The 10,000-nt window shown below is 42.6% G+C and overlaps 22 non-coding genes and 3 pseudogenes across 22 annotated transcripts in view; all 25 read left to right on the top strand.

Annotated features, from left to right (window-relative positions):
- The window catches only part of LOC123740943 (5S ribosomal RNA), a 119-nt gene extending 19 nt beyond the window's left edge, over positions 1-100 (top strand). Inside the window, exon 1 of the ribosomal RNA XR_006768740.1 lies at positions 1-100. This exon is cut by the window's left edge and continues 19 nt beyond it. This is a non-coding gene — a ribosomal RNA (5S ribosomal RNA).
- Positions 101-508: 408 nt separating this feature from the next.
- On the top strand, positions 509-627 carry LOC123741162 (5S ribosomal RNA). Its single transcript, XR_006768939.1, has one exon. It is a non-coding gene; the product is annotated as a 5S ribosomal RNA (ribosomal RNA).
- A 139-nt stretch (positions 628-766) lies between these two features.
- On the top strand, positions 767-885 carry LOC123741041 (5S ribosomal RNA). Its single transcript, XR_006768829.1, has one exon. It is a non-coding gene; the product is annotated as a 5S ribosomal RNA (ribosomal RNA).
- A 409-nt stretch (positions 886-1,294) lies between these two features.
- On the top strand, positions 1,295-1,413 carry LOC123740927 (5S ribosomal RNA). Its single transcript, XR_006768725.1, has one exon. It is a non-coding gene; the product is annotated as a 5S ribosomal RNA (ribosomal RNA).
- Positions 1,414-1,552: 139 nt separating this feature from the next.
- LOC123740942 (5S ribosomal RNA) lies at positions 1,553-1,671 on the top strand. Its single transcript, XR_006768739.1, has one exon. It is a non-coding gene; the product is annotated as a 5S ribosomal RNA (ribosomal RNA).
- A 409-nt stretch (positions 1,672-2,080) lies between these two features.
- On the top strand, positions 2,081-2,199 carry LOC123741230 (5S ribosomal RNA). The gene has a single exon (XR_006769001.1). It is a non-coding gene; the product is annotated as a 5S ribosomal RNA (ribosomal RNA).
- A 139-nt stretch (positions 2,200-2,338) lies between these two features.
- Positions 2,339-2,457, top strand: LOC123741218 (5S ribosomal RNA). Its single transcript, XR_006768990.1, has one exon. It is a non-coding gene; the product is annotated as a 5S ribosomal RNA (ribosomal RNA).
- A 409-nt stretch (positions 2,458-2,866) lies between these two features.
- On the top strand, positions 2,867-2,985 carry LOC123741206 (5S ribosomal RNA). Its single transcript, XR_006768979.1, has one exon. It is a non-coding gene; the product is annotated as a 5S ribosomal RNA (ribosomal RNA).
- Positions 2,986-3,394: 409 nt separating this feature from the next.
- LOC123741179 (5S ribosomal RNA) lies at positions 3,395-3,512 on the top strand. The gene has a single exon (XR_006768954.1). It is a non-coding gene; the product is annotated as a 5S ribosomal RNA (ribosomal RNA).
- Positions 3,513-3,651: 139 nt separating this feature from the next.
- LOC123741194 (5S ribosomal RNA) lies at positions 3,652-3,770 on the top strand. Its single transcript, XR_006768968.1, has one exon. It is a non-coding gene; the product is annotated as a 5S ribosomal RNA (ribosomal RNA).
- A 139-nt stretch (positions 3,771-3,909) lies between these two features.
- On the top strand, positions 3,910-4,027 carry LOC123741178 (5S ribosomal RNA). The gene has a single exon (XR_006768953.1). It is a non-coding gene; the product is annotated as a 5S ribosomal RNA (ribosomal RNA).
- Positions 4,028-4,166: 139 nt separating this feature from the next.
- LOC123741182 (5S ribosomal RNA) lies at positions 4,167-4,285 on the top strand. The gene has a single exon (XR_006768957.1). It is a non-coding gene; the product is annotated as a 5S ribosomal RNA (ribosomal RNA).
- Positions 4,286-4,694: 409 nt separating this feature from the next.
- LOC123741170 (5S ribosomal RNA) lies at positions 4,695-4,813 on the top strand. Its single transcript, XR_006768946.1, has one exon. It is a non-coding gene; the product is annotated as a 5S ribosomal RNA (ribosomal RNA).
- Positions 4,814-5,222: 409 nt separating this feature from the next.
- Positions 5,223-5,341, top strand: LOC123741056 (5S ribosomal RNA). The gene has a single exon (XR_006768842.1). It is a non-coding gene; the product is annotated as a 5S ribosomal RNA (ribosomal RNA).
- A 409-nt stretch (positions 5,342-5,750) lies between these two features.
- On the top strand, positions 5,751-5,869 carry LOC123741158 (5S ribosomal RNA). Its single transcript, XR_006768935.1, has one exon. It is a non-coding gene; the product is annotated as a 5S ribosomal RNA (ribosomal RNA).
- Positions 5,870-6,278: 409 nt separating this feature from the next.
- LOC123741177 (5S ribosomal RNA) lies at positions 6,279-6,396 on the top strand. The gene has a single exon (XR_006768952.1). It is a non-coding gene; the product is annotated as a 5S ribosomal RNA (ribosomal RNA).
- Positions 6,397-6,535: 139 nt separating this feature from the next.
- On the top strand, positions 6,536-6,654 carry LOC123741145 (5S ribosomal RNA). The gene has a single exon (XR_006768923.1). It is a non-coding gene; the product is annotated as a 5S ribosomal RNA (ribosomal RNA).
- A 409-nt stretch (positions 6,655-7,063) lies between these two features.
- LOC123741161 (5S ribosomal RNA) lies at positions 7,064-7,182 on the top strand. Its single transcript, XR_006768938.1, has one exon. It is a non-coding gene; the product is annotated as a 5S ribosomal RNA (ribosomal RNA).
- Positions 7,183-7,321: 139 nt separating this feature from the next.
- On the top strand, positions 7,322-7,439 carry LOC123741269 (uncharacterized; annotated as a pseudogene).
- A 408-nt stretch (positions 7,440-7,847) lies between these two features.
- On the top strand, positions 7,848-7,966 carry LOC123741057 (5S ribosomal RNA). Its single transcript, XR_006768843.1, has one exon. It is a non-coding gene; the product is annotated as a 5S ribosomal RNA (ribosomal RNA).
- Positions 7,967-8,374: 408 nt separating this feature from the next.
- LOC123741306 (uncharacterized) lies at positions 8,375-8,492 on the top strand (annotated as a pseudogene).
- Positions 8,493-8,631: 139 nt separating this feature from the next.
- Positions 8,632-8,750, top strand: LOC123740941 (5S ribosomal RNA). The gene has a single exon (XR_006768738.1). It is a non-coding gene; the product is annotated as a 5S ribosomal RNA (ribosomal RNA).
- Positions 8,751-9,158: 408 nt separating this feature from the next.
- On the top strand, positions 9,159-9,276 carry LOC123741175 (5S ribosomal RNA). The gene has a single exon (XR_006768951.1). It is a non-coding gene; the product is annotated as a 5S ribosomal RNA (ribosomal RNA).
- Positions 9,277-9,415: 139 nt separating this feature from the next.
- LOC123740940 (5S ribosomal RNA) lies at positions 9,416-9,534 on the top strand. The gene has a single exon (XR_006768737.1). It is a non-coding gene; the product is annotated as a 5S ribosomal RNA (ribosomal RNA).
- A 409-nt stretch (positions 9,535-9,943) lies between these two features.
- LOC123741284 (uncharacterized) overlaps positions 9,944-10,000 on the top strand; it is a 118-nt pseudogene continuing 61 nt past the window's right edge.

The following is a 10,000-nucleotide window of genomic DNA, read 5'->3' as shown; positions in this document are numbered from 1 at the left end:
TGTGTACGCCCGATCTCGTCTGATCTCGGAAGCTAAGCAGGGTCGGGCCTGGTTAGTACTTGGATGGGAGACCGCCTGGGAATACCAGGTGCTGTAAGCATTTTGTCCACGAGGGTGTGCCCCTGCACTATTTCATCAGCAACACTGCCTTGTAGTAAGCATTTAATGATGAATTGACTAAATGCAGCTTCCTGCCTTTTAATAGGATCAAATTTCCTTGTGTTTTCAATTAGCATCTGCCTTGTATTTATAAGACAAACAAGAATATTGTTGCTGAATGCAGCTTGTGTGTGCTTTATGCTCCTTTGCCCTGTTCAAATGATGAAAGGAAATAAAGTTTGTATTTTATCCAACTACCTGTGCTAAAAAGTGATGGGAACGGTGTTTGTAATTTCTTCTACTTTTTCAGTGACACAAAGTTCAAGCTGCTTATCTAATTGGTGAAAATGCAATGTCTCTTTATCACACTCACTTTGACTATATATGTTGTAGCAAGAGATTGTTTCTCGCTTACGGCCATACCAGCCTGGGTACGCCCGATCTCGTCTGATCTCGGAAGCTAAGCAGGGTCGGGCCTGGTTAGTACTTGGATGTGAGACCGCCTGGGAATAACAGGTGCTGTAAGCATTTTGTCCACGAGGGTGTGCTCTTGCACTATTTCATCAGCAACACTGCCTTGTAGTAAGCATTTAATGATGAATTGACTAAATGTCTGTTTTATCAGACTCACTTTGACTATATATGTTGTAGCAAGAGATTGTTTCTCACTTACGGCCATACCAGCCTGTGTACGCCCGATCTCGTCTGATCTCGGAAGCTAAGCAGGGTCGGGCCTGGTTAGTACTTGGATGGGAGACCGCCTGGGAATACCAGGTGCTGTAAGCATTTTGTCCACGAGGGTGTGCCCCTGCACTATTTCATCAGCAACACTGCCTTGTAGTAAGCATTTAATGATGAATTGACTAAATGCAGCTTCCTGCCTTTTTAATAGGATCAAATTTCCTTGTGTTTTCAATTAGCATCTGCCTTGTATTTATAAGACAAACAAGAATATTGTTGCTGAATGCAGCTTGTGTGTGCTTTATGCTCCTTTGCCCTGTTCAAATGATGAAAGGAAATAAAGTTTGTATTTTATCCAACTACCTGTGCTAAAAAGTGATGGGAACGGTGTTTGTAATTTCTTTTACTTTTTCAGTGACACAAAGTTCAAGCTGCTTATCTAATTGGTGAAAATGCAACGTCTGTTTATCACACTCACTTTGACTATATATGTTGTAGCAAGAGATTGTTTCTCGCTTACGGCCATACCAGCCTGGGTACTCCCGATCTCGTCTGATCTCGGAAGCTAAGCAGGGTCGGGCCTGGTTAGTACTTGGATGGGAGACCGCCTGGGAATACCAGGTGCTGTAAGCATTTTGTCCACGAGGGTGTGCTCTTGCACTATTTCATCAGCAACACTGCCTTGTAGTAAGCATTTAATGATGAATTGACTAAATGTCTGTTTTATCAGACTCACTTTGACTATATATGTTGTAGCAAGAGATTGTTTCTCGCTTACGGCCATACCAGCCTGTGTACGCCCGATCTCGTCTGATCTCGGAAGCTAAGCAGGGTCGGGCCTGGTTAGTACTTGGATGGGAGACCGCCTGGGAATACCAGGTGCTGTAAGCATTTTGTCCACGAGGGTGTGCTCTTGCACTATTTCATCAGCAACACTGCCTTGTAGTAAGCATTTAATGATGAATTGACTAAATGCAGCTTCCTGCCTTTTTAATAGGATCAAATTTCCTTGTGTTGTCAATTAGCATCTGCCTTGTATTTATAAGACAAACAAGAATATTGTTGCTGAATGCAGCTTGTGTGTGCTTTATGCTCCTTTGCCCTGTTCAAATGATGAAAGGAAATAAAGTTTGTATTTTATCCAACTACCTGTGCTAAAAAGTGATGGGAACGGTGTTTGTAATTTCTTCTACTTTTTCAGTGACACAAAGTTCAAGCTGCTTATCTAATTGGTGAAAATGCAATGTCTGTTTATCACACTCACTTTGACTATATATGTTGTAGCAAGAGATTGTTTCTCGCTTACGGCCATACCAGCCTGGGTACGCCCGATCTCGTCTGATCTCGGAAGCTAAGCAGGGTCGGGCCTGGTTAGTACTTGGATGGGAGACCGCCTGGGAATACCAGGTGCTGTAAGCATTTTGTCCACGAGGGTGTGCTCTTGCACTATTTCATCAGCAACACTGCCTTGTAGTAAGCATTTAATGATGAATTGACTAAATGTCTGTTTTATCAGACTCACTTTGACTATATATGTTGTAGCAAGAGATTGTTTCTCGCTTACGGCCATACCAGCCTGGGTACGCCCGATCTCGTCTGATCTCGGAAGCTAAGCAGGGTCGGGCCTGGTTAGTACTTGGATGGGAGACCGCCTGGGAATACCAGGTGCTGTAAGCATTTTGTCCACGAGGGTGTGCCCCTGCACTATTTCATCAGCAACACTGCCTTGTAGTAAGCATTTAATGATGAATTGACTAAATGCAGCTTCCTGCCTTTTTAATAGGATCAAATTTCCTTGTGTTTTCAATTAGCATCTGCCTTGTATTTATAAGACAAACAAGAATATTGTTGCTGAATGCAGCTTGTGTGTGCTTTGTGCTCCTTTGCCCTGTTCAAATGATGAAAGGAAATAAAGTTTGTATTTTATCCAACTACCTGTGCTAAAAAGTGATGGGAACAGTGTTTGTAATTTCTTCTACTTTTTCAGTGACACAAAGTTCAAGCTGCTTATCTAATTGGTGAAAATGCAATGTCTGTTTATCACACTCACTTTGACTATATATGTTGTAGCAAGAGATTGTTTCTCGCTTACGGCCATACCAGCCTGGGTACGCCCGATCTCGTCTGATCTCGGAAGCTAAGCAGGGTCGGGCCTGGTTAGTACTTGGATGGGAGACCGCCTGGGAATACCAGGTGCTGTAAGCATTTTGTCCACGAGGGTGTGCCCCTGCACTATTTCATCAGCAACACTGCCTTGTAGTAAGCATTTAATGATGAATTGACTAAATGCAGCTTCCTGCCTTTTTAATAGGATCAAATTTCCTTGTGTTTTCAATTAGCATCTGCCTTGTATTTATAAGACAAACAAGAATATTGTTGCTGAATGCAGCTTGTGTGTGCTTTATGCTCCTTTGCCCTGTTCAAATGATGAAAGGAAATAAAGTTTGTATTTTATCCAACTACCTGTGCTAAAAAGTGATGGGAACAGTGTTTGTAATTTCTTCTACTTTTTCAGTGACACAAAGTTCAAGCTGCTTATCTAATTGGTGAAAATGCAATGTCTGTTTATCACACTCACTTTGACTATATATGTTGTAGCAAGAGATTGTTTCTCGCTACGGCCATACCAGCCTGGGTACGCCCGATCTCGTCTGATCTCGGAAGCTAAGCAGGGTCGGGCCTGGTTAGTACTTGGATGGGAGACCGCCTGGGAATACCAGGTGCTGTAAGCATTTTGTCCACGAGGGTGTGCTCTTGCACTATTTCATCAGCAACACTGCCTTGTAGTAAGCATTTAATGATGAATTGACTAAATGTCTGTTTTATCAGACTCACTTTGACTATATATGTTGTAGCAAGAGATTGTTTCTCGCTTACGGCCATACCAGCCTGGGTACGCCCGATCTCGTCTGATCTCGGAAGCTAAGCAGGGTCGGGCCTGGTTAGTACTTGGATGGGAGACCGCCTGGGAATACCAGGTGCTGTAAGCATTTTGTCCACGAGGGTGTGCTCTTGCACTATTTCATCAGCAACACTGCCTTGTATTAAGCATTTAATGATGAATTGACTAAATGTCTGTTTTATCAGACTCACTTTGACTATATATGTTGTAGCAAGAGATTGTTTCTCGCTACGGCCATACCAGCCTGGGTACGCCCGATCTCGTCTGATCTCGGAAGCTAAGCAGGGTCGGGCCTGGTTAGTACTTGGATGGGAGACCGCCTGGGAATACCAGGTGCTGTAAGCATTTTGTCCACGAGGGTGTGCTCTTGCACTATTTCATCAGCAACACTGCCTTGTATTAAGCATTTAATGATGAATTGACTAAATGTCTGTTTTATCAGACTCACTTTGACTATATATGTTGTAGCAAGAGATTGTTTCTCGCTTACGGCCATACCAGCCTGGGTACGCCCGATCTCGTCTGATCTCGGAAGCTAAGCAGGGTCGGGCCTGGTTAGTACTTGGATGGGAGACCGCCTGGGAATACCAGGTGCTGTAAGCATTTTGTCCACGAGGGTGTGCCCCTGCACTATTTCATCAGCAACACTGCCTTGTAGTAAGCATTTAATGATGAATTGACTAAATGCAGCTTCCTGCCTTTTTAATAGGATCAAATTTCCTTGTGTTTTCAATTAGCATCTGCCTTGTATTTATAAGACAAACAAGAATATTGTTGCTGAATGCAGCTTGTGTGTGCTTTATGCTCCTTTGCCCTGTTCAAATGATGAAAGGAAATAAAGTTTGTATTTTATCCAACTACCTGTGCTAAAAAGTGATGGGAACAGTGTTTGTAATTTCTTCTACTTTTTCAGTGACACAAAGTTCAAGCTGCTTATCTAATTGGTGAAAATGCAATGTCTGTTTATCACACTCACTTTGACTATATATGTTGTAGCAAGAGATTGTTTCTCGCTTACGGCCATACCAGCCTGGGTACGCCCGATCTCGTCTGATCTCGGAAGCTAAGCAGGGTCGGGCCTGGTTAGTACTTGGATGGGAGACCGCCTGGGAATACCAGGTGCTGTAAGCATTTTGTCCACGAGGGTGTGCCCCTGCACTATTTCATCAGCAACACTGCCTTGTAGTAAGCATTTAATGATGAATTGACTAAATGCAGCTTCCTGCCTTTTTAATAGGATCAAATTTCCTTGTGTTTTCAATTAGCATCTGCCTTGTATTTATAAGACAAACAAGAATATTGTTGCTGAATGCAGCTTGTGTGTGCTTTGTGCTCCTTTGCCCTGTTCAAATGATGAAAGGAAATAAAGTTTGTATTTTATCCAACTACCTGTGCTAAAAAGTGATGGGAACAGTGTTTGTAATTTCTTCTACTTTTTCAGTGACACAAAGTTCAAGCTGCTTATCTAATTGGTGAAAATGCAATGTCTGTTTATCACACTCACTTTGACTATATATGTTGTAGCAAGAGATTGGTTCTCGCTTACGGCCATACCAGCCTGGGTACGCCCGATCTCGTCTGATCTCGGAAGCTAAGCAGGGTCAGGCCTGGTTAGTACTTGGATGGGAGACCGCCTGGGAATACCAGGTGCTGTAAGCATTTTGTCCACGAGGGTGTGCCCCTGCACTATTTCATCAGCAACACTGCCTTGTAGTAAGCATTTAATGATGAATTGACTAAATGCAGCTTCCTGCCTTTTTAATAGGATCAAATTTCCTTGTGTTTTCAATTAGCATCTGCCTTGTATTTATAAGACAAACAAGAATATTGTTGCTGAATGCAGCTTGTGTGTGCTTTGTGCTCCTTTGCCCTGTTCAAATGATGAAAGGAAATAAAGTTTGTATTTTATCCAACTACCTGTGCTAAAAAGTGATGGGAACAGTGTTTGTAATTTCTTCTACTTTTTCAGTGACACAAAGTTCAAGCTGCTTATCTAATTGGTGAAAATGCAATGTCTGTTTATCACACTCACTTTGACTATATATGTTGTAGCAAGAGATTGTTTCTCGCTTACGGCCATACCAGCCTGGGTACGCCCGATCTCGTCTGATCTCGGAAGCTAAGCAGGGTCGGGCCTGGTTAGTACTTGGATGGGAGACCGCCTGGGAATACCAGGTGCTGTAAGCATTTTGTCCACGAGGGTGTGCCCCTGCACTATTTCATCAGCAACACTGCCTTGTAGTAAGCATTTAATGATGAATTGACTAAATGCAGCTTCCTGCCTTTTTAATAGGATCAAATTTCCTTGTGTTTTCAATTAGCATCTGCCTTGTATTTATAAGACAAACAAGAATATTGTTGCTGAATGCAGCTTGTGTGTGCTTTGTGCTCCTTTGCCCTGTTCAAATGATGAAAGGAAATAAAGTTTGTATTTTATCCAACTACCTGTGCTAAAAAGTGATGGGAACAGTGTTTGTAATTTCTTCTACTTTTTCAGTGACACAAAGTTCAAGCTGCTTATCTAATTGGTGAAAATGCAATGTCTGTTTATCACACTCACTTTGACTATATATGTTGTAGCAAGAGATTGTTTCTCGCTACGGCCATACCAGCCTGGGTACGCCCGATCTCGTCTGATCTCGGAAGCTAAGCAGGGTCGGGCCTGGTTAGTACTTGGATGGGAGACCGCCTGGGAATACCAGGTGCTGTAAGCATTTTGTCCACGAGGGTGTGCTCTTGCACTATTTCATCAGCAACACTGCCTTGTATTAAGCATTTAATGATGAATTGACTAAATGTCTGTTTTATCAGACTCACTTTGACTATATATGTTGTAGCAAGAGATTGTTTCTCGCTTACGGCCATACCAGCCTGGGTACGCCCGATCTCGTCTGATCTCGGAAGCTAAGCAGGGTCGGGCCTGGTTAGTACTTGGATGGGAGACCGCCTGGGAATACCAGGTGCTGTAAGCATTTTGTCCACGAGGGTGTGCTCTTGCACTATTTCATCAGCAACACTGCCTTGTAGTAAGCATTTAATGATGAATTGACTAAATGCAGCTTCCTGCCTTTTTAATAGGATCAAATTTCCTTGTGTTTTCAATTAGCATCTGCCTTGTATTTATAAGACAAACAAGAATATTGTTGCTGAATGCAGCTTGTGTGTGCTTTATGCTCCTTTGCCCTGTTCAAATGATGAAAGGAAATAAAGTTTGTATTTTATCCAACTACCTGTGCTAAAAAGTGATGGGAACGGTGTTTGTAATTTCTTCTACTTTTTCAGTGACACAAAGTTCAAGCTGCTTATCTAATTGGTGAAAATGCAATGTCTCTTTATCACACTCACTTTGACTATATATGTTGTAGCAAGAGATTGTTTCTCGCTTACGGCCATACCAGCCTGGGTACGCCCGATCTCGTCTGATCTCGGAAGCTAAGCAGGGTCGGGCCTGGTTAGTACTTGGATGTGAGACCGCCTGGGAATAACAGGTGCTGTAAGCATTTTGTCCACGAGGGTGTGCTCTTGCACTATTTCATCAGCAACACTGCCTTGTAGTAAGCATTTAATGATGAATTGACTAAATGTCTGTTTTATCAGACTCACTTTGACTATATATGTTGTAGCAAGAGATTGTTTCTCGCCACGGCCATACCAGCCTGTGTACGCCCGATCTCGTCTGATCTCGGAAGCTAAGCAGGGTCGGGCCTGGTTAGTACTTGGATGGGAGACCGCCTGGGAATACCAGGTGCTGTAAGCATTTTGTCCACGAGGGTGTGCTCTTGCGCTATTTCATCAGCAACACTGCCTTGTAGTAAGCATTTAATGATGAATTGACTAAATGCAGCTTCCTGCCTTTTAATAGGATCAAATTTCCTTGTGTTTTCAATTAGCATCTGCCTTGTATTTATAAGACAAACAAGAATATTGTTGCTGAATGCAGCTTGTGTGAGCTTTGTGCTCCTTTGCCCTGTTCAAATGATGAAAGGAAATAAAGTTTGTATTTTATCCAACTACCTGTGCTAAAAAGTGATGGGAACGGTGTTTGTAATTTCTTCTACTTTTTCAGTGACACAAAGTTCAAGCTGCTTATCTAATTGGTGAAAATGCAATGTCTGTTTATCACACTCACTTTGACTATATATGTTGTAGCAAGAGATTGTTTCTCGCCTACGGCCATACCAGCCTGTGTACGCCCGATCTCGTCTGATCTCGGAAGCTAAGCAGGGTCGGGCCTGGTTAGTACTTGGATGGGAGACCGCCTGGGAATACCAGGTGCTGTAAGCATTTTGTCCACGAGGGTGTGCTCTTGCACTATTTCATCAGCAACACTGCCTTGTAGTAAGCATTTAATGATGAATTGACTAAATGCAGCTTCCTGCCTTTTAATAGGATCAAATTTCCTTGTGTTTTCAATTAGCATCTGCCTTGTATTTATAAGACAAACAAGAATATTGTTGCTGAATGCAGCTTGTGTGTGCTTTATGCTCCTTTGCCCTGTTCAAATGATGAAAGGAAATAAAGTTTGTATTTTATCCAACTACCTGTGCTAAAAAGTGATGGGAACGGTGTTTGTAATTTCTTCTACTTTTTCAGTGACACAAAGTTCAAGCTGCTTATCTAATTGGTGAAAATGCAATGTCTCTTTATCACACTCACTTTGACTATATATGTTGTAGCAAGAGATTGTTTCTCGCTACGGCCATACCAGCCTGGGTACGCCCGATCTCGTCTGATCTCGGAAGCTAAGCAGGGTCGGGCCTGGTTAGTACTTGGATGTGAGACCGCCTGGGAATAACAGGTGCTGTAAGCATTTTGTCCACGAGGGTGTGCTCTTGCACTATTTCATCAGCAACACTGCCTTGTAGTAAGCATTTAATGATGAATTGACTAAATGTCTGTTTTATCAGACTCACTTTGACTATATATGTTGTAGCAAGAGATTGTTTCTCGCTTACGGCCATACCAGCCTGTGTACGCCCGATCTCGTCTGATCTCGGAAGCTAAGCAGGGTCGGGCCTGGTTAGTACTTGGATGGGAGACCGCCTGGGAATACCAGGTGCTGTAAGCATTTTGTCCACGAGGGTGTGCCCCTGCACTATTTCAGCAGCAACACTGCCTTGTAGTAAGCATTTAATGATGAATTGACTAAATGCAGCTTCCTGCCTTTTAATAGGATCAAATTTCCTTGTGTTTTCAATTAGCATCTGCCTTGTATTTATAAGACAAACAAGAATATTGTTGCTGAATGCAGCTTGTGTGTGCTTTATGCTCCTTTGCCCTGTTCAAATGATGAAAGGAAATAAAGTTTGTATTTTATCCAACTACCTGTGCTAAAAAGTGATGGGAACGGTGTTTGTAATTTCTTCTACTTTTTCAGTGACACAAAGTTCAAGCTGCTTATCTAATTGGTGAAAATGCAACGTCTGTTTATCACACTCACTTTGACTATATATGTTGTAGCAAGAGATTGTTTCTCGCTACGGCCATACCAGCCTGGGTACGCCCGATCTCGTCTGATCTCGGAAGCTAAGCAGGGTCGGGCCTGGTTAGTACTTGGATGGGAGACCGCCTGGGAATACCAGGTGCTGTAAGCATTTTGTCCACGAGGGTGTGCTCTTGCACTATTTCATCAGCAACACTGCCTTGTAGTAAGCATTTAATGATGAATTGACTAAATGTCTGTTTTATCAGACTCACTTTGACTATATATGTTGTAGCAAGAGATTGTTTCTCGCTTACGGCCATACCAGCCTGTGTACGCCCGATCTCGTCTGATCTCGGAAGCTAAGCAGGGTCGGGCCTGGTTAGTACTTGGATGGGAGACCGCCTGGGAATACCAGGTGCTGTAAGCATTTTGTCCACGAGGGTGTGCTCTTGCACTATTTCATCAGCAACACTGCCTTGTAGTAAGCATTTAATGATGAATTGACTAAATGCAGCTTCCTGCCTTTTTAATAGGATCAAATTTCCTTGTGTTGTCAATTAGCATCTGCCTTGTATTTATAAGACAAACAAGAATATTGTTGCTGAATGCAGCTTGTGTGTGCTTTATGCTCCTTTGCCCTGTTCAAATGATGAAAGGAAATAAAGTTTGTATTTTATCCAACTACCTGTGCTAAAAAGTGATGGGAACAGTGTTTGTAATTTCTTCTACTTTTTCAGTGACACAAAGTTCAAGCTGCTTATCTAATTGGTGAAAATGCAATGTCTGTTTATCACACTCACTTTGACTATATATGTTGTAGCAAGAGATTGTTTCTCGCTACGGCCATACCAGCCTGGGTACGCCCGATCTCGTCTGATCTCGGAAGCTAAGCA

Source organism: Salmo salar, unplaced genomic scaffold (genome assembly GCF_905237065.1).
Source record: "Salmo salar unplaced genomic scaffold, Ssal_v3.1, whole genome shotgun sequence".
NCBI lineage: Eukaryota > Metazoa > Chordata > Actinopteri > Salmoniformes > Salmonidae > Salmo > Salmo salar.
Note: the sequence above shows the minus strand (reverse complement) of the source record. Positions and strands in the feature narration are given on the sequence as shown.